Genomic DNA, 18,472 nt, shown 5'->3' with positions numbered 1-18,472 from the left:
CTAGCACCTCTCCTGCTTTCCTCTGGAATTCGGTCGCATTCTTGTGACTGACAATTCCGCCTAAGAAAGGAAAGGTTCCCCCCCCCAGGCTACCTGGGTAAAGGTCTGGACACTTGCAGAGAAGAGCGTTTTCAATGTCTCTGATGGTTGCCAGGCAGAAAGCTGGGCATTGGAAGGAAAAGAGGAAGACTTGGTTAGAGGATTAGCTGAGCCACCCTGCTCCAGGGGAGAAAAGGTAGTTGGGAGTAGAACTGAGATCTCCCAAGTGCTAATTTGACCCTCTCTCCAGTAGAACCCGAGAGAATGCAAGGATAACTGGGGATAAAATTAGACTCTTTCCCTGGCCGGGAATTGAACCCGGGCCGTGGCGGTGAGAGCGCCAAATCCTGACCACTAGACCACCAGGGATGGATGTGGTTGTGATCCATTTGTCCGTTCTTCAGTCAACGAGGCTGTTGCTGTTGAACTAGAGAAGCTACAAGGAAGATGTGAAATTTGGAGAAACGGGGACAACAGTTATAAAAGGATGAGGATCAGGTCCTTCTTCTTCTCTATTTTCTGGAAAAGCCAATCGATAGATCTTTGGAATGGGATACCCTGTTACAGCTGTCCTTTCTGCTGATTCTGGGAGGGAGAAAAAACCTTCCCTGACCGGGAATCGAACCCGGGCCGTGGCGGTGAGAGCGCCAAATCCTGACCACTAGACCACCAGGGAGAAGGACAGGGAAGACGTGCACAAGGCAGAGTTCCTCAGTAAAGGAGTCCAAAATACTCATCTAGAAGAAACATCACCAACAGAAACGTCTGTCTCTCTAGCTGGAAAAGGGGTCCCTGAATCTGAACTCTGGACCATTGCCCAAAACACTCCAATTTGGACCATTGTCTTGAACCGTAAGTTCTGCATCCTGACCAAAACAATTTGTTAAATGTTTTCGTTTCTCTTCGGTCCCTTCCTCTTCGGGGCCAATTTGGAGGGAAATAAAAAGAACAGAGAATTCGATGCCCAGCCCTCCCTGAATAAGAAACCTTCCTCGCATCTCTTTTGCTTTTTGTTAGGATGGTTTTCCCTTAGCGTCACTCAAAGCAGCTCCCAATACGTCCAACCACTGGAACCAAGCAGACAATAAAAATTATAGCAGGATCAGTTATATTAAAAACCATTCCAACCATGGATCTGTACATAACAAAGAATTGAACAAGGGAAGATGGAGTGAAATCCTGACCAATAAACTTTGTGCCAGCTGTTGGGTTCATAGCTTTTTGAGGAAACATTTCATCCCTCTTCTCTCATTAGGCGATGAGAAGGAACAAGTTCTGAGCTGCGCATCGTGACTTCTTCCCTGGCAGACCCATGGCAGCTTGATCTCTCTCCGTGCGAGCTGTCTGTCCTGGTGGAGTGAATGAGCTCTGGAGGGATCCAGAGAGATCTGCCTGCCCTGCCTGGTTCTATCCTCATTGATGTCCCGATGAGGAGGCGGCCACATCAGCTGCGCCAGTGGTGTAGAGGCAGCATGCGAGCTTTCCAAGCTTGTGACCTGGGTTCGAGTCCCAGCTGGTGCACGCCCTCCTCGGTCTTTCCTTTTCCTAAGATGTAAACGGCAACAGCACAGCCACTCCAAAAAAGACTCCTGCTTATGAACCTCCACAATAGCTAATGTGCTGTGGAATTTAAGAAAAGAAGCAGATCCGAGGCAATAGTTTGATTGCACTGCCTGCCTGCCTGCAGCATGGAGGAAGCCCTCATAGCCATCATTTACTCCTTCACCACTATGAGAAGTGCGTTAAGATCATGATAACATTATCCCCCGTTGGCTGATTTCACCCTCCAAATCATGCACCAGCAAGGCACACAAACTCATTCTTCCCCGATCTAAGAGAGTGGTGGTGCAGGAGGGTGCAGGTCCCATAAGCACAGGGGCCATGGATTGCAACCACCCTCTGCCAGGTGACCGATTACTTTTCTCTTTCGACTCTGAGGCCAGCAGGGAGAAAGAGGTGCTCCTTTGCTTTTGGTCATCACCTTTTGGACTAAATACTGCAGCCCTCAGCTTCTGTCTTCCTGCCTCCCACAAAGCTATTGGTGCTTCTAATTCTTCCCTTTCCCAAAAGGTTCACCACTGTGAAAGTTGGCTAGATATCACATAAATCTCTCAATGTGTACAAGCCGTCCTCTGACGTTTTTGTTCTGAGAGGAAAATATGGCACAAGGAGCTGAACATTTATCCACCAGAGCCAGTACCTCAGGGACAAAAGGGCCGACGAGGGTGGGATTCGAACCTACGCGTGCTGAGCGCAATGGATTAGCAGTCCATCACCTTCACCACTCAGCCACCTCGTCCAGGGTGGGGCCCCCACTGCCGTCCCTGGGTGGGCTCGAACCACCATCCTTCTGGTTAACAGCCAGACGCGCTAACCTATTGCGCCACAGAGACCCTGGTGGCGGTGTCCTCCCTCTGCCTCCCTTTGGCTTGAGGCTTCATGGATAGAGTGAATCTGTGGACAATGGCCTGACAAGCCCTCCCAACTCCCTTGCCCCTTATCCAGCAGAGTGGCGCAGTGGGAGCGTGCTGGGCCCATAACCCAGAGGTCGATGGATCGAAGCCATCCTCTGCTAGCCGGCTGATGCCTTTTTTCTTTTCATTCTGATGCTGGGTTAAATAATCGTCTCCCACTACTGGATGGTCGCCTTTACACTAAAAGATTCTCAGGACTGGCTGTGCCAAGACTTTCCCTGGATGGGAATCGAACCCATGTCATGGCAGTGAGAGCACGGAATCCTAACCACTAGACCACCAGGGAGGAGGCAAGAGAGAGAGTGCAGAATCCCTGGTTCCCAGGAAACCTTCTATCAGTGGCTGCACACATCAGCTGCACCAGTGGTGAAGAGGCAGCATGCGAGCTTTCCAAGCTTGTGACCTGGGTTCGAGTCCCAGCTGGTGCACACCCTCCTCGGCCTTTCCTGTTCCTGAGATTTAAACTGCAACAGTACATCCACTCCAAAAAAGACTCCCACCTATGAACCTCCACAATAGCTCCTGTGCAGTGGAGTTTAAGAAAAGAAGCAGATCCAAGGTAATAGTTTGATTGCATTAACTGCCTGCCTGCGGCACGCAGGAACCCTTACAGCAATCTTCCCACTATGAGGAGTGCATCGTTAAGATGAGGACAACATTATGGCTCATTGCCTCATTTCACCCTCCAAATAAATAGTTTATTCCATGCCTACCATGTTGTGGAATTCAAGAAAAGAAGCAGAGGCAAGTCAGTGTTTGGATTGCTGTGGCTGCCTGCAGAAGTGGAAGGGGCAGGTAGAGGTGGCACCGTCCCACAGCCTGCAGTGGGTACTGGGGGGCTCCAACAGACTAAGTACCCATCTTGTGCAAACCCATCTCCGCTCGGGCACGAAGGCCACACCTTGATTTATGCAAACCTGGCAGAGTTTTTCAGGTGTGGGAGATATTTCACAAGGAGTTTCTACCTTACCCAACTCTGACCAGTCCACCTGGCTAATCCCTTTTCCAACTCTCTGGTCCCTTTCCTGGGCTACCCTTAAGCCCAAAACGTAGGAGCCAAACTGATTCCATGGTAAAAGAAAGAATCATATATTTCATTTGATGATGCTGATTGGTTCTGTGGCACATTTATTAGTCACGCAGTTCCTTGTGTGTTAAAGAACCAACTTTCTAACTTTAGCACATTCTCTCTTAACAAGGTAACTACGATAGGCAGTTCTCTTTTGGAGACCCACACCGCTATGCTGGGAAACTCTCGTTGGCCTCCCTCCATCCCTCAGGCCATTCACTCTCTCAACTGCCCAACTCTCCTTTTCAGGACTCCTTTTTTTTCCTTCCCCTGAAACCACCTGGCGAGTTCTGATTGGCTCAGACCCAGCCAATCCACTTCTCCCTACTAACACCAAGGGAGGATGCCGGTCACATGACCCCAGTACGTTCCCTCAGGTGAGGAAGGATTGGAAGCCAGGTCTCCTGCCTCACAATCTGACACTCTGTGCCCCACATCACCATGGACTTCAGAGGAACCAAGGAAAATTGGGGGGGGAGGGTACCCCTCGTCCCTGGAAAGGGATTGGACCTGAGCCATAGGCAGTGAAAGGGCCAACTCCTGACCACTAGACCACCTGGGAGAAGGACCAGGAAGAGGCTAGCAAGACACCTTATCTCAGTAAATCAGTCAAAGGTGCCCAGTCAGCAGATGCTGCACAGACAGGATGTTGGTCCTCCTGGCTGGCAAAGGGATCCCTGAACCAAAACTGGGCCAAGTGGCAAAAAGTGGTCATAATCTGACCTGTGTAGCAAATCAGAACCACTGAAAGCTGCCCCAGATCCTGATCCCAGATCTCACTGTTTTTTGTTCCTTTGTAAATTTTTATCGCACAGAAGAACCTCTCACAGCAATCCTTCAGTGTTACAGGGCGATGAGGGATGTGTTGTTAAGATGAGGACAAAATTAGGCCCCATTGTCTGATTTGACCCTCCAAATCATGTGCCAGCAAGGTACACAAACTCATTCTCCCCCAATCTGAGAGAGTGGTGTTGCCAGAGGGTGCTGATCCCATAACTTACAGGGGCCATGGATTGCAACCACCTTCTGAGGCCTGCAGGGAGAAAGGGGCAGTTCTTTGCTTTCGGTAACCACCCTTTTGGCTAAGGATTGCAAGCCTCCGCTTCTGTCTTCCTGCCTCCCTCGTAGCCCTTGGTGCTTGCAGTTCCTTCCTTTCCCAAAAGGTTCAGCACTGTGAAGGTTGGCTAGATCTCACATGAAATTCTCTATGTATGCAGAGCTTCCTTCATCTTTTTTCTTCTGAGCTGTATAGATGGCACAAGGAGCTGAATGTTTATCCACCAGAGCCAATATCCCAGAGGCAAAAGGGCCGACGAGGGTGGGATTCGAACCCACGCGTGCTGAGCACAATGGATTAGCAGTCCATCACCTTCACCACTCGGCCACCTCGTCCAGGGTGGGGCCCTCCACCGCCGTCCCTGGGTGGGCTCGAACCACCATCCTTCTGGTTAACAGCCAGACGCGCTAACCTATTGCGCCACAGAGACCCTGGTGGTGGTGGTGGTGCCCTCCCTCTATCTCCCTTTGTTTTGATGTTTAATGGATAGAGTAAATCTGTGGACAATGGCCTGACAAGCCCTCCCAGCTCCCTTGCCTCTTATCCAGCAGAGTGGCGCAGCGGGAGCGTGCTGGGCCCATAACCCAGAGGTCGATGGATCGAAACCATCCTCTGCTAGGCGGTTGGTGCCTTTTCTCTTTTCCATCTGAAGCTGGATTATACAATAAAATGTCCTCCCTCCATTGGATGGTTGTCTTTAGACCCAAAGATTCTTAATTTACCATTGATTGCTTCTCTCTGCCAGCAGGCTCAGGACTATTTGTGCTCCAAGCTGAAAGGAATGGTTCCTGGCCAGGCAGCCCTGAGGCTGAATTTCTTGTGGGAGGCCAAAGCCTCAGTCCCTGTGAAGTGAGGACGATCCTTGGGAATTTGGAGTTACTCAGAATGCACCAGGTGTGCAGTTTTGGAACTGATGGACTACAGCTCCCGGGAATCTCCAGGAATACCTCCAGCTAGATCTCTGACAGATGAAGCCTTAAGAGGTGTGGGACGAGCCCCCAGCCAGTCTTGATCCATTTTTAAAATAGCTCTCCTTGAAAAATTTTGACCTTAGCTATTAGCCCTCCTAGAGAGGTTACAGAATGAAAAATGATATTGCCTTTATTACAAAGGAAGAACAACTTCGGAAGCAGGTGTTGATTTCTGTTCTTCTTCAGTTACATCCGAACAGCCCAAGGATACACCCTCTTTTTCTTCTGTCACACTTTTTTGGTCATCACCTTCCAGGCCTCCAGCCCCTCCTCCATCAGCCTCAGGACAGGCTGTCCACATGCACCACCCAAACAATCACCTTGCTTCCCTATCACCAAGCTGATTGGTCAGGGTCCCCGCCACTAGTTTTTTTAGCGTCCCTCAGCTACTGAATTGAGTGTCCTGGAGCCATATTTCTCCCCTCTGAAGGAAGGAGGGGTCGTGGGTCGGAAGCACTACGCTCTGAGGGGGAAGGAAGGGATTATTGGTGTGGTAGTCTCCACCCCTTAGGCTCTGCACAAAGAGGGTCACCAAAAAATTACCAAGAATACATTGGCAAGAGGAGGTATCCCGGGTGCTGAACGCTGGCGAAGAGATTAGATTCAGCACCTTGGATAGATCACTGTTCTGAAGTGCAGAGCAAAATAAAAAATGGATTCACAGCAGCTAAGAAATTGCAACAAACTTCACAACAGTAGAGAAAAGGGTTGACAAGGGTGGGATTCAGATCTAGCCGTATCAAGTCCAGTGGATCTCCTCTCCGTTGCCTTCACCCCTTGCCCACCTTATCAACAAGGCCATCTCCATCTGTCCGAAGGCCTCATTGAACTATCATCCTTTTGGTTGAGAGTCAGATGTGTTGCCCTATTGTGTCAGAGACTGAGGGGTGCTCTTCATTTCTCTCTGTCTGGCCTGAGGTTTCATGGACAACATGAATCAGAGTTTGGTCAGCGGCCTGAAATTCTCTCTCTCAGTTCCCTTGCCTTCCGTCCCCTGCCATATATCTCTTTTCTTTTTTCCTTCTGATGTCAGGAAAGACGAAGGGGACCTGCTTGTCTTTAATTCCAGGACCTTTCCCTCAACATCTAGTCCCTGCCTGGCACCAGCCAGAGACATTGGAAAGGCTCTTCTGTTCAACTTTTTCAGACTTTTACCCAGGTAGCCTGGGGGGAACCTTTCCATTTTGAGGATGAACTGAGAGACATAAGGATGCAAAAAGAAAAGGTACAGGAGGGCGCACACTAGCTGAGATTCGAACCCAGGTCACAAGCTTGGAAAGCTCACATGCTGCCTCTACACTGATGTGCATTTCCTCAAAAAGGAATGAACCCAACAGCTGGCTCAAAGTTTATTTGTCAGGATTTCACTCCATCTTCCCTTGTTCAAGGCTTCATTATGTACTGATGAATGGTTGGAATGGTTTTTGATATAACTGATGCTTCTGTACTTTCTATTGTTAGCATGGTTTAACATATTGGGAGCTGCTTTGAGTCTTGCTAATTGGAAATCATCATAATGAAAAGCAAAACAGATGTGAGCAAGGATTATTAATAAGGAAGGGCTTTGAACCGAATTCTCTGTTATATTTACAGGAGAAAGGAGAGAAAACAATTAATTTTTGGTCAGGAAGCAAAACTCCCCGTTCAGGAGAATGGTCCAAATTGGAGTGTTTTGAGCAACAGTCCCAGGTTCAGATTCAGGGACCCCTTTTCCAGCTAGAGAGAGAGCCATTTATGCCAGTAAGGTTTCTTCTGGATGAGTATTTTGGACTCCTTTACTGAGGAACTCTGCCTTGTGCACATCTTCTCTATCCTTCTCCCTGATGGTCTAGTGGTCAGGATTTGGCGCTCTCACCACCACGGCCCGGGTTCGATTCCTGGTCAGGGACGGTTTTTCCTCCCTCCCGGAATCAGCAGAAAGGATGGCTGTACCGAGGTGTCTCAAAACAAAGATCTATGGATCGGCTTTCCAGAAAACAGAGAAGAACTTTTCTCAGAAGACAGGAGGGAGGCAGTGTGGCCATGAGGACCTGACCCTCAACCTTTTATAACCTTTGTCCCCTGTTCTCACATCTTCCTTGTAGCTTCTCTAGTCGGACACCAACAGCCTCACTGACTGAAGAAAGGACAAATGGATCATAACCACATCCATCCCTGGTGGTCTAGTGGTCAGGATTTGGCGTTTTCACCGCCACGGCCCGGGTTCAATTCCCGGCCAGGGAAAGAGTCTGATTTTATCTCCAGTTATCCTTGCATTCTCTCAGCTTCTACTACTCCCACATACCTATCGTCATATATCACAATGAATTTCCAAGCGTTCGGCTCAAATGTATTAATAAAAATAAAATTGCTTGCAGTGGAGTCTGTAAATCTGGGATATAATTGTGTATCCGTTCTCCTCTAGCCTTCTGGACTGCATCAGTTTTTCAGACCTGTATGGAGTCCTGCCATAGAGAATGCCAAACTTCTGGGGTAAGGATGTAGCTCAGGGCTCCCCCACCTTCTCAGACGGCGCTTCTCTTCTTTGGATATATTTTCCTTTCCTGAAGAAACCAATATGTCCAGTACAGAGATGAAAGTAGAAAATGGAAGCTGCTCATAAAGAAAGCCACACCTCTGTGCATTACAATGGTTGGCTCCCTATTCCATGAGAATAGATGGGATTTTTTTTCTTTATGTTGAGCATGGTTGGGGGAGGAGTTCAAAAAGTAGTTTTGGGGGAGTTTATTATTTTAATTTTCCTGCTGTTCCTGAAACTCCGTGGCAATGCTGGAAGAGAAAAGGAGCTTCCCTTCTGCTTTATCTCACCTATCTTTTTCTACTCAAAGTCTGGAAAGTTGCCCAGAACTCTGAACTAGTTGACTTATGTGTCTTTTTCTTTTCCTTCGTCAAATCGAGACATAAATACCTCCCTTGAAGTGGAGTATTAATTAATTAATTAATTAATTAATTAATTAATTGATTGATTAATTAATTAATTTGATTTATATCCCGCCCATCTGGTCTATGCGACCACTCTGGTAATATTATATTCAGGATATATTCTCCTTGTTTGGAGGTGGCCAAGGAGAGTTTCCCCTCTTCATTAATAACATTGACTCTTTGTTTGATTCAGTGTATATTGGGCGATCCCTATTTGTTGGTTGCTTGATATCTGTTTGTTGATTGCTCTCACATCCTTCCATATTTCCATATCTCTAATGTCATAGATTATTTAAGTTTATACAGTGGACCATCAATTTATGGAATTAATCCGTATTGGAATGGTGGCCGCAGGTCGAAAAGTCCGTAGGTTGAGAGCCCATTTCCCATAGGAATACATTGAAAACCCATTAATCCATAACCGGCCGAAGAAAAAATACCCCCCCACCAAAAAAAAAAAAAAAGAAATGCAAAAAAGCAGCACCTTACCAGTCCGAAGGAGTCCCTCACCGCCACCATCGCCACTGCCGAAGCCCTCCAAGGGCTTCTCCGCCACTGCCAGAGGCTGCACAGTGCTCCCCGGCTGCCGACATCACCGCTGCCAAAGCCCTCTGAGGGCTTCTCCACCACCATGGGAGGCCTCTCAGATGTTGGCCGCCACCGCCGGCAGCAGCTTTCCCAGGGTACAGTGGGGTCTTGACTTAAGAACGGCTCGAGTTAAGAACATTTTGACTTAAGAACCACTCTCACAGGAAAATATTGACTTGACTTACATACTTAGATTTGAGTTAAGAACTGGAAAAAAAACACGTGGGAGGCAGGGAAAGTGCAAAATGTGAACTTTCAGTTAACTGTTGGCCAGTGAAAAAGGTGCCTGTCTGCTTCCTCACTCCTCCCAGCATTTAGAGAGTGGATTGGGAGACAGTCTTCGGACTGCCTGGTACTGGACTGCCTGGACTGTATTTTCCCTGCCTTCCCTGAACCTTTCTTGACCTAAGAAAAAAAGAACCAAAATATCCCCCTCTAGTGGTCGAAGGCGGAATAGCAGCTTCCCATTAGTTTCTATGGACGGAAAAGAGCAGATACGGATCAAATGGTTTTCAATGCATTCCTATGGGAAATGCAGATTTGACCTGAGAACATTTTGACTTGAGAACCGCCTTCCAATACGGATTAAGTTCTCAAGTCAAGACCCCACTGTACACCGGACCTACCAGGGGAGGGCTTCCCCTGGTAGGCCCAGTCTACTCCCTGGGAAAGATGTGGTTGGGATCCACTTGTCCTTTCTTCAGTCAACAAGCCTTTTGGTGTTCAACTAGAGGAGCTACAAGGAAGATGTGAAATTTGGAGAACAGGTTAAAAAAGGTTGAGGATCAGGTCCTCATGTCCACACAGCCTCCCTCCTGTCTTCTGAGAAAAGTTCTTCTCTGTTTTCTGGAAAAGCCAATCCATAGATCTTTGGAATGGGACACATTGTTACAGCAGTCCTTTCTGCTTATTCTGGGAGGGAGGAAAAACCTTCCCTGGCCGGGAATCGAACCCGGGCGTGGTGAGAGCGCCAAATCCTGACCACTAGACCACCAGGGAGAAGGGCAGGGAAGACGTGCACAAGGCAGAGTTCCTCAGTAAAGGAGTCCAAAATACTCATCCAGAAGGATCCTCACCGACAGAAACGGCCCTCTCTCTAGCTAGAAAAGGGGTCGCTGAATCTGAACTCTGGACCATTGCCCAAAACACTCCAATTTCGAACATACTCCTGAACTGTAAGTTCTGCCTCCTGCCCAAAACAACTTTTCAAACATTTTCTTTTCTCTTCTGCCCCTTTCCTTTGGATCCAATTTGGAGGGAAATAAAAAGAACAGAGAATTCGGTGCCAAGCCCTCCCTGATTAATAATTCTTGGTCATATCAGCTCCCAACATGTTAAACCACACTAACAATAGAAAGTACAGCAGAATCGGTTAAAACCATTCCAATAATTGATATGTAAATAACGAAGTGTTCAACGGGGGGGGGAGGTTTAAAATGTTTGAAGGTCATGTCCCTCAATCAATGGTTTCATTGCATTGGCTGGCTGCCTCTGGCACAGAGGAACCCCTCACAGCAGTCCTTCAGTGTTACAGGGCTATGAGGGGTGCATTGTTAAGATGAGGACAACATTAGGCCCCTCTGGCTGATTTCACCCTCCAAGTCATGGGCCAGCAAGGCACACAAACTCATTCTCCCCCAATCTAGGAGAGTGGTGTTGCTGGAGGGTGCAGGTCCCATAACCAACAGGGACCTTGGATTGCAGCCACCCTGTGCTAGGTGGCCGATGCCTTTTCTCTGTTGACTCTGAGGCCAGCAGGGGAAAAGGGGCAGTTCTTTGCTTTGGGTCACCACCCTTTTGATGAAACATTGCATCCCTCAGCTTCAGTCTTCCTGCCTCCCACGTAGCTCTTAGTGCTTGTAGTTCCCTCCTTTCCCAAAAGGTACACCACTGTGAAGGTCACATGAAACTCTCGATGTATGCAGAGCTTCCTCCATCTTTTTTGTTCTGAGAGGTATAGATGGCACAAGGAGCTGAATGTTTATCCACCAGAGCCAGTATCTCAGGGGCAAAAGGGGCGACAAGGGTGGGATTCGAACCCACGCGTGCAGAGCACAATGGATTAGCAGTCCATCACCTTCACCACTCGTCCACCTCGTCCAGGATGGGGCCCCCACCGCCGTCCCTGGGTGGGCTCGAACCACCATCCTTCCGGTTAACAGCCAGACGCGCTAACCTATTGCGCCACAGAGACCTTGGTGGTGGTGGTGATGCCCTCCCTCTGCCTCCCTTTGGTCTGATGTTTAATGGATAGAGTGAAGCCTCAGACCAATGGCCTGACAGGCCATCCCAGCCTCCTTTCCTCTTATCCAGCAGAGTGGCGCAGTGGGAGCGTGCTGGGCCCATAACCCAGAGGTTGATGGATCGAAGCCATCCTCTGCTAGGCGGTTGGTGCCTTTTTTCTTTTTCATCTGAATCTGGATTATACAATAACATCTGCTCCCATTGCTGGATGTTTGGCTTTAGACTAAACGATTCTTAATGTACCGTTGATGGCTTCTCTCTGCCAGCAGGCTCAGGACTGGCTGTGCTCCAGGCTGAAAGGAATTTCTTGTGGGAGGCCAAAGCCTCAGTCCCTGTGAAGTGAGGACAATCCTTGAGATTTCGGTGTTACTCCAAATGCACCAGGTGTGCAGTTTTTGGAACTTATAGACTACATCTCCTGGGAATCTCCAGGAATTCCTCCCGCTAGATCTCTGACAGATGAAGCCTTAAGAGGTGTGTGACCAGCCCCTATCTAGTCTTGGCCCATTGTTAAAATTGCTCTCCTTAAAAAGGGTGACATCGTCCATTAACTCCACCAGAGAGGTTACAGAATGAAAAATAATATTTTCTTTATTACAAAGTAAGAAAAACTTGGGAAACAAATGTAAGTTTCAGTTCTTCTTCAATTACATCCCAACAGCTCAATTCATACACCCTCTGTTTATTCTCTCACACTCTTTTGGTCATCACCTTCCAGACCTCCAGCCCCTCCTCCATCAGCTTCTGGATAGGCCGGCCACATGCACCAACCAGCCAATCACCTTGCTTCCCTGTCGCCAAGCTGATTGGTCAGGGTCCCTGCCACTAGTTGTTTTAGCATTCCTCGGCTACTGAATGAAGAGTCCTGGAGCCATATTTTCCCCTCTGAAGCAAGAAGGGGATGTGGGTGGCCAGGACTAAGCTCTGAGGGGAATGAAAGGGATTGTAGGTGTGGTAGTCTCCACCCATTAGGCTCTGCACAAAGAGGATCACCAAAAAATTACCGAGAATACATTGGCAAGACAGATATCCAGGGTGCTGAATTCTGGGAACGAGTTAAATTTCAACACCTTGGATAAGTCACTGTTCTCAAGTACAGACCAAAACCCAGAAAGGGATTCACAGCAGCTAAGAAATTGCAACCATTTCACAGCAGTAGAGAAAAGAGTGGACAAAGGTGGGATTCAGATCTAGCCGTACCAACTCCAATGGATCTCCTCTCCATTGCCCTCGCCCCTTGCCCACCTTATCAACAAGGCCATCTCCATCAGTCCCTGGGTCCCCTTCCTGGTTGTTGACAGCCAGATGTGCTGACCCATTGTGCCACAGAGACCTGAGAGGTGCTGTTCATTTCTCTCTTTTTGGCCTAAGGTTTCATGGACAGAGTGAATCAGAGTTTGGCCAGTGGCCTGAAAAGTTGTCTCTCAGCTCCCTTGCCTTGCATCCTCTACCCAAGTGTATCATTTATCCTTCGGATGCCATGAAAGACGAAAGGGGCCTTGCTTGTTTTTTGGTCTCAGGACCTTTTGCTCAACATTTCGCTCCTCTCTAGCAACTGTCAGAGACATCGGAAACCCTTTTCTCTGCAAGTCTCCAGACTTTTACCCAGGTAGCATGAGGGGAACCTTAACTTTTTCAGGACGAACTATCAGCCACAGAGGAAAGCAGGAGAGGTGTTAGTATTGCATTCCTTCCTGCAGTCTTTGAGTCAAGGGAGAAAAAGACCCATGACGATTCCCAATCTTATGATCTGGGTTCGAATTCTGGGTGGTGAATGACTTCTTCACCCTTTGGCTTTTCTAAGAAAGAAAGAAAAAAAGCACAGCCATTGAAAACCCTTCCCATCCCCTAAGCTATACCAGACAGTCTTTGCAAAAAAACATGAAGGGGATGCTGCCTAATGAGCTGAATGGCTGGGCGCAAGCATTCAAAGCGGAAGGTGGTGATGTAGTGATACCTCAGCTTGGAGTGAACAGGAAAGGGAGGAAAGTGATACCTGTGCTGTGTTAATCCAGTTCCACTGTGGCCATTGGACCTCACCTTGATTGCCTCACCATCTACCCACTGCTGGATGGTCGGCTTTAGACTAAAAGACTCTTAACATACAGTTGATTGTTTCCGCTGTAAAGCAGGATCAGGACTGGCTGTGAGAAGAGGCTCCCTGGGCAGGAATCGAACCCAGGGTGTGGCAGTGAGAGAGCTGAACCCTGATCATTAGACCACCAGGTAGGAGGCAAGAGAGAAAGAGAGTGCAGGAGCCCTGCTTCTCAGAAAACAGTCCATCACTGGGTGTTCACTGGGTGTTGAATGGCTGGATGTTTGGGTTCAAAGGGAAAATGGGAGAGATGAAGTGATAATACAGCCTGGAGTGGACAGAAGAGTCCAAAAGGGAGGAGCCTGTTCTGTTCATCAGCCTGCTCTGTGCTAATGCAGTGCCATTGTGGCCATCGGACCTCACCTTGACTGCAGCCCTTCTTCCTGGGAGGCAGGGTTGTTAGAGGCCATCAAATGCTTTCAAGCTGATCGGTTTCTGAGGTATGTGAAATTTTTTAAGGGTTGGCTCCCTCTTCCATATCCTGAGTTTCCATGGCTGAAGAAGAGTTTGAACCGAGATCGCACAATGGCTAATTTGATGATCTCTCCAGTAGAAGCTGAGAGAATGCAAGGATAACGGGACATAAAATCAGACTCTTTCCCTGGCCGGGAATTGAACGCGGGCCGTGGCAGTGAAAACGCCAGATCCTCATGTCCACACTGCCCCCCTCCGGTCTTCTGAAAAAAGTTCTTTTTCTCTGTTTTCTGGAAAGCCAGTCCACACATCTTTGGAATTGGACACCTTTTTACAGCTGTCCATTCTGCTGATTCCGGGAGGGAGGAAAAACCTTCCCTGACCGGGAATCGAACCCGGGCCGTGGCGGTGAAAACGCCAAATCCTGACCACTAGACCACCAGGGATGGATGTGGTTGTGATCCATTTGTCCTTTCTTCAGTCAATGAGGCTGTTGGTGTCCAACTAGAGAAGCTACAAGGAAGATGTGAAATTTGGAGAACAGGTGACAAAGGTTATAAAAGGTTGAGGGTCAGGTCCTCATGTCCACACTGCCTCCCTCCTGTCTTCTGAAAAAAGTTCTTTTTCTCTGTTTTCTGGAAAAGCCAATCCATAGATCTTTGGAATGGGATACCCTGTTACAGCTGTCCTTTCTGCTGATTCTGGGAGGGAGGAAAAACCTTCCCTGACCGGGAATCGAACCCGGGCCGTGGCGGTGAGAGCGCCAAATCCTGACCACTAGACCATCAGGGAGAAGGATAGGGAAGAAGTGCACAAGGCAGAGTTTCTCAGTAAAGGAGTCCAAAATACTCATCCAGAAGAAACCTCACTGACAGAAACCGCTCTCTCTCTAGCTGGAAAAGCGGTCCCTGAATCTAAACTCTGGACCATTAACCAAAATACTCCAATTTGGATCATTCTCATGAACCATAAGTCCTGTATCCTGACCAAAACAATGTCAAATCTCTTCTTTTCCCTCCTATCCCTTCCCTTTCGGGGCCAATTTGGAGGGATGTGAAAAGAACAGAGAATTTGGTGCCCAGCCTTCTCTGATTAATAACCCTTGCTCGCATCTCTTTTCTTTCCGATACGATGGTTTTCCTTTAGCATCAATCAAAGCAGCTCCCAACACGTCCAACCATTGGAACCACACAAAGAAAAATTATTGCAGCATCGTTTATATTTAAAACCAGTCCAACCATGGATTTCTACATAACGAAGCATTGAACCAGGGAAGATGAGTGAAATCCTGACCAATAAATTTTGAGCCAGCTGTTGGGTTCATACCCTTTTGAGGAAACGTTTCTTCCTGTTCTCCCATCTGGCAACAGGAAATGAGATGGAAAATGTTCTGTGCTGCACGTCAAGACTTCCTCCCAGAGAGACCCATGGCAGCTTGATCTTTCTCGGTCCAAGCGGTCAGTCTTGGTGGAGTGAATGAGCTCTTGAGGGATCCAGAGAGATCTGCCTGCCCTGTTTGGTTCTATCCTCATTGATGCCCCGATGAAGGAGGTGGCACACATCAGCCGCACCAGTGGTGTAGAGGCAGCATGCGAGCTTTCCAAGCTTGTGACCTGGGTTCGAGTCCCAGCTGGTGCACGCCCTCCTCGGCCTTTCCTTTTCCTGAGATTTAAACTGCAACAGCACAGCCACTCCAAAAAAGATTCCCACCTATGAAACTCCACCATAGCTACTGTGCTGTGGAATTTAAGAAAAGAAGAAAACTGAAGGCTCCAGCTGTGGGAGGAGACTTGATTGTTTAATCCAGACTCAGATAGAAAAGAGAAATGGCACCAGCCTCCTAGCAGAGGATGGTTTCGATCCATCGACCTCTGGGTTATGGGCCCAGCACGCTCCCGCTGCGCCACTCTGCTAGATGAGAGACAAGGGAGCTGGAAGGGCTTGTCAGGCTGTTCGGCTCAGATTCACTCTATCCATGAAACCTCAGGCCAAAGGAAGGCAGAGGAGGGGCATCACCACCACCACCAAGGTCTCTGTGGCGCAATAGGTTAGCACGTCTGGCTGTTAACCAGAAGGATGGTGGTTCGAGCCCACCCAGGGACGGCAGTGGGGGCCCCACCCTAGACGAGGTGGCCGAGTGGTGAAGGTGATGGACTGCTAATCCATTGTGCTCTGCATGCGTGGGTTCGAATCCCACCCTCGTCGGCCCTTTTGCCCCTGAGGTACTGGCTCTGGTGGATAAATGTTTAGCTCCTTGTGCCATCTTTTCCTCTCAGAACAAAAACGTCAGAGGAAGGCTTGTACACATTGAGAGATTTATGTGATATCTAAACAACTTTCACAGTGGTGAACATTTTGGGAAAGGGAAGAATTAGAAGCACCAGTAGCTTCGTGGGAGGCAGGAAGACAGAAGCTGAGGGCTGCAGTATTTAGTCCAAAAGGTGAAGACCAAAAGTTAAAAAGCGTCTCTTTCTCCCTGCTGGCCAAAGAGAGTCAAAAGAGAAAAGTGGTTGCAATCCATGGCCCCTGTGCTTATGGGACCTGCACCCTCCTGCACCACCACTCGGGGGAGAATGAGTTTGTGTGCCTTGCTGGTGCATGATTTGGAAGGTGAAATCAGCTAACGGGGCATAATGTTATCATCATCTTAACTCACTTCTCATAGTGGTGAGATGGCTATGAGGGCTTACTCCGTGCCACTGGCAGTCAGTCGGTGCAATCAAACAACTGCCTTGGATCTACTTCTTAAATTCCACAGCACAGTAGCTATTGTGGAGTTTCATAGGTGGGAGTCTTTTTTGGAGTGGCTGTGCTGTTGCCGTTTAAATCTCTGGAAAAGGAAAGGCCAAGGAGGGTGTGCACCAGCTGGGACTCGAACCCAGGTCACAAGCTTGGAAAGCTCGCATGCTGCCTCTATACCACTGGTGCAGCTGATGTGTGTTGCCTCCTTCATCGGGGCATCAATGAGGATGAAACCAGACAGGGCAGGCAGATCTATCTGGATCCCTCAAGAGCTCATTCGCTCCACCAGGACTGACCACTTGGACCGAGAGAGATCAAGCTGCCACGGGTCTGCCAGTGAGGAAGTCACGATGTGCAACTCAGAACATGTTACTTCTCATTACCTGTTGCCAGATGGGAGAACAGGAAGAAACGTTTCCTCAAAAGGGTATGAACCCAACAGCTGGCTCAAAGTTTATTGGATGGATGGATTTCACTCCATCTTCCCTTGTTCAGTGCTTCGTGATATACAGATCAATGGCTGGATTGGGTCTTGATACAACTGATGCTGCTATAATTTTCATTGTCTGCATGGTTCCAATGACTGGACGTGTCAGGAGCTGCTTTGAGTGACGCTAATGGAAAACCATCCTAACGGAAAGCAAAACGGACGCGAGCAAGGGTTATCAATCAGGAAGGGCTGGGCATCTAATTCTCTGTTGTTTTTACTCTCCAAATTTTACCCCGAAAGGGAAGGGACTGGAGAGAAAGGAAGAGATTTGACCAATTATTTTCGTTAGGATGCAGAACTTATGGTTCAGGAGTTGATTGGAGTGTTTTGGGCAATGGCCCAGAGTTCAGATTCAGGGACCCCTTTTCCAGCTAGAGAGAGGGCGGTTTCTGTCAGTGAGGTTTCTTCTGGATGAGTATTTTGGACTCCTTTAGTGAGAAACTCTGCCTTGTGCACATCTTGTCTGTCCTTCTCCCTGATGGTCTAGTGGTCAGGATTTGGCGCTCTCACCGCCACGGCCCGGGTTCGATTCCTGGTCAGGGAAGGTTTTTCCTCCCTCTTGGAATCAGCAGAAAGGACAGCTGTAATAAGGCATCCTTTCCAAAGATCCAGAGAAGAAGAACTTTTCTCAGAAGACAGGAAGGAAGCAATGTGGACATGAGGACCTGACCCCTTTTTTAACCTTTGTCCATTGTTCGCCAAATTATACGTCTCCCTAGTAACTCCTCTATTTGGACACCAAAAGGCTCATTGACTGAAGAAAGGACAAATGGATCACAACCACATCCATCTCTGGTGATCTAGTGGTCAGGATTTAGTGTTTTCACCGCCATAGCCCGGGTTCAATTCCTGGCCAGGGAAAGAGTCTGATTGGTGAATAGGGATACCACATCAAAGCTGATCAGTCTGTCCCCGGGGTTGAGTTTTAGGGTGCTGATCTTGCTTATGAAATGTCCTGAGTCTTTGATGTAGGATTAGGTTTGTCCAATGTGGGTCTGTGGGAGGGTGGCTAGGTATTTTGCTAATTCATATGTCGGAGAGCCAATGGCACTTACAATGGGCCTGAGTGGGATTGAGTCATTGTGGATTTTGGGGAGTCCGTATGGTCTTGATGAGAGAGAGCTTCTGTCTTGCAGATTCGCAAAAGGTCAAGGAAAGCTACCAAGCCACAAGGACCAGTGATTACTGCACAGAAAAGACTAGCTAACGACACCCATCAATCAGTGACAGATCATCTCCCCCCCCTTATCACAACAATACACGCAGAACAAAGAACACCCTGATCACCATAATCAGCCAATCTCCTGGAAAGAACAAGCACCCTTATCCCACAGCTACAAATACTCAACTATGCCAAACAAAGTTCT

At 48.3% G+C, this 18,472-nt stretch overlaps 22 non-coding genes across 22 annotated transcripts; 10 read left to right on the top strand and 12 right to left on the bottom strand.

The window, feature by feature from the left end:
• Positions 1 to 336: 336 nt before the first annotated feature.
• On the bottom strand, positions 337 to 408 carry TRNAE-CUC (transfer RNA glutamic acid (anticodon CUC)). Its single transcript has one exon. It is a non-coding gene; the product is annotated as a tRNA-Glu (tRNA).
• A 235-nt stretch (positions 409 to 643) lies between these two features.
• On the bottom strand, positions 644 to 715 carry TRNAE-CUC (transfer RNA glutamic acid (anticodon CUC)). The gene has a single exon. It is a non-coding gene; the product is annotated as a tRNA-Glu (tRNA).
• A 774-nt stretch (positions 716 to 1,489) lies between these two features.
• TRNAG-UCC (transfer RNA glycine (anticodon UCC)) lies at positions 1,490 to 1,560 on the top strand. Its single transcript has one exon. It is a non-coding gene; the product is annotated as a tRNA-Gly (tRNA).
• A 696-nt stretch (positions 1,561 to 2,256) lies between these two features.
• TRNAS-GCU (transfer RNA serine (anticodon GCU)) lies at positions 2,257 to 2,338 on the bottom strand. The gene has a single exon. It is a non-coding gene; the product is annotated as a tRNA-Ser (tRNA).
• Positions 2,339 to 2,358: 20 nt separating this feature from the next.
• Positions 2,359 to 2,432, bottom strand: TRNAN-GUU (transfer RNA asparagine (anticodon GUU)). Its single transcript has one exon. It is a non-coding gene; the product is annotated as a tRNA-Asn (tRNA).
• Positions 2,433 to 2,542: 110 nt separating this feature from the next.
• On the top strand, positions 2,543 to 2,614 carry TRNAM-CAU (transfer RNA methionine (anticodon CAU)). Its single transcript has one exon. It is a non-coding gene; the product is annotated as a tRNA-Met (tRNA).
• A 256-nt stretch (positions 2,615 to 2,870) lies between these two features.
• On the top strand, positions 2,871 to 2,941 carry TRNAG-UCC (transfer RNA glycine (anticodon UCC)). Its single transcript has one exon. It is a non-coding gene; the product is annotated as a tRNA-Gly (tRNA).
• A 1,951-nt stretch (positions 2,942 to 4,892) lies between these two features.
• TRNAS-GCU (transfer RNA serine (anticodon GCU)) lies at positions 4,893 to 4,974 on the bottom strand. The gene has a single exon. It is a non-coding gene; the product is annotated as a tRNA-Ser (tRNA).
• Positions 4,975 to 4,995: 21 nt separating this feature from the next.
• TRNAN-GUU (transfer RNA asparagine (anticodon GUU)) lies at positions 4,996 to 5,069 on the bottom strand. The gene has a single exon. It is a non-coding gene; the product is annotated as a tRNA-Asn (tRNA).
• Positions 5,070 to 5,185: 116 nt separating this feature from the next.
• TRNAM-CAU (transfer RNA methionine (anticodon CAU)) lies at positions 5,186 to 5,257 on the top strand. The gene has a single exon. It is a non-coding gene; the product is annotated as a tRNA-Met (tRNA).
• Positions 5,258 to 7,427: 2,170 nt separating this feature from the next.
• Positions 7,428 to 7,499, top strand: TRNAE-CUC (transfer RNA glutamic acid (anticodon CUC)). The gene has a single exon. It is a non-coding gene; the product is annotated as a tRNA-Glu (tRNA).
• A 262-nt stretch (positions 7,500 to 7,761) lies between these two features.
• On the top strand, positions 7,762 to 7,833 carry TRNAE-UUC (transfer RNA glutamic acid (anticodon UUC)). Its single transcript has one exon. It is a non-coding gene; the product is annotated as a tRNA-Glu (tRNA).
• Positions 7,834 to 11,138: 3,305 nt separating this feature from the next.
• Positions 11,139 to 11,220, bottom strand: TRNAS-GCU (transfer RNA serine (anticodon GCU)). Its single transcript has one exon. It is a non-coding gene; the product is annotated as a tRNA-Ser (tRNA).
• Positions 11,221 to 11,240: 20 nt separating this feature from the next.
• TRNAN-GUU (transfer RNA asparagine (anticodon GUU)) lies at positions 11,241 to 11,314 on the bottom strand. The gene has a single exon. It is a non-coding gene; the product is annotated as a tRNA-Asn (tRNA).
• Positions 11,315 to 11,431: 117 nt separating this feature from the next.
• Positions 11,432 to 11,503, top strand: TRNAM-CAU (transfer RNA methionine (anticodon CAU)). Its single transcript has one exon. It is a non-coding gene; the product is annotated as a tRNA-Met (tRNA).
• Positions 11,504 to 14,247: 2,744 nt separating this feature from the next.
• Positions 14,248 to 14,319, bottom strand: TRNAE-UUC (transfer RNA glutamic acid (anticodon UUC)). Its single transcript has one exon. It is a non-coding gene; the product is annotated as a tRNA-Glu (tRNA).
• Positions 14,320 to 14,593: 274 nt separating this feature from the next.
• On the bottom strand, positions 14,594 to 14,665 carry TRNAE-CUC (transfer RNA glutamic acid (anticodon CUC)). The gene has a single exon. It is a non-coding gene; the product is annotated as a tRNA-Glu (tRNA).
• Positions 14,666 to 15,440: 775 nt separating this feature from the next.
• TRNAG-UCC (transfer RNA glycine (anticodon UCC)) lies at positions 15,441 to 15,511 on the top strand. Its single transcript has one exon. It is a non-coding gene; the product is annotated as a tRNA-Gly (tRNA).
• Positions 15,512 to 15,714: 203 nt separating this feature from the next.
• Positions 15,715 to 15,786, bottom strand: TRNAM-CAU (transfer RNA methionine (anticodon CAU)). Its single transcript has one exon. It is a non-coding gene; the product is annotated as a tRNA-Met (tRNA).
• A 210-nt stretch (positions 15,787 to 15,996) lies between these two features.
• On the top strand, positions 15,997 to 16,078 carry TRNAS-GCU (transfer RNA serine (anticodon GCU)). Its single transcript has one exon. It is a non-coding gene; the product is annotated as a tRNA-Ser (tRNA).
• Positions 16,079 to 16,730: 652 nt separating this feature from the next.
• Positions 16,731 to 16,801, bottom strand: TRNAG-UCC (transfer RNA glycine (anticodon UCC)). Its single transcript has one exon. It is a non-coding gene; the product is annotated as a tRNA-Gly (tRNA).
• A 776-nt stretch (positions 16,802 to 17,577) lies between these two features.
• TRNAE-CUC (transfer RNA glutamic acid (anticodon CUC)) lies at positions 17,578 to 17,649 on the top strand. Its single transcript has one exon. It is a non-coding gene; the product is annotated as a tRNA-Glu (tRNA).
• The last annotated feature ends 823 nt before the right edge of the window (positions 17,650 to 18,472 follow it).

The sequence above is a fragment of the Pogona vitticeps genome, chromosome 2 (genome assembly GCF_051106095.1).
Source record: "Pogona vitticeps strain Pit_001003342236 chromosome 2, PviZW2.1, whole genome shotgun sequence".
In the NCBI taxonomy this organism is placed as follows: domain Eukaryota; kingdom Metazoa; phylum Chordata; class Lepidosauria; order Squamata; family Agamidae; genus Pogona; species Pogona vitticeps.
Note: the sequence above shows the minus strand (reverse complement) of the source record. Positions and strands in the feature narration are given on the sequence as shown.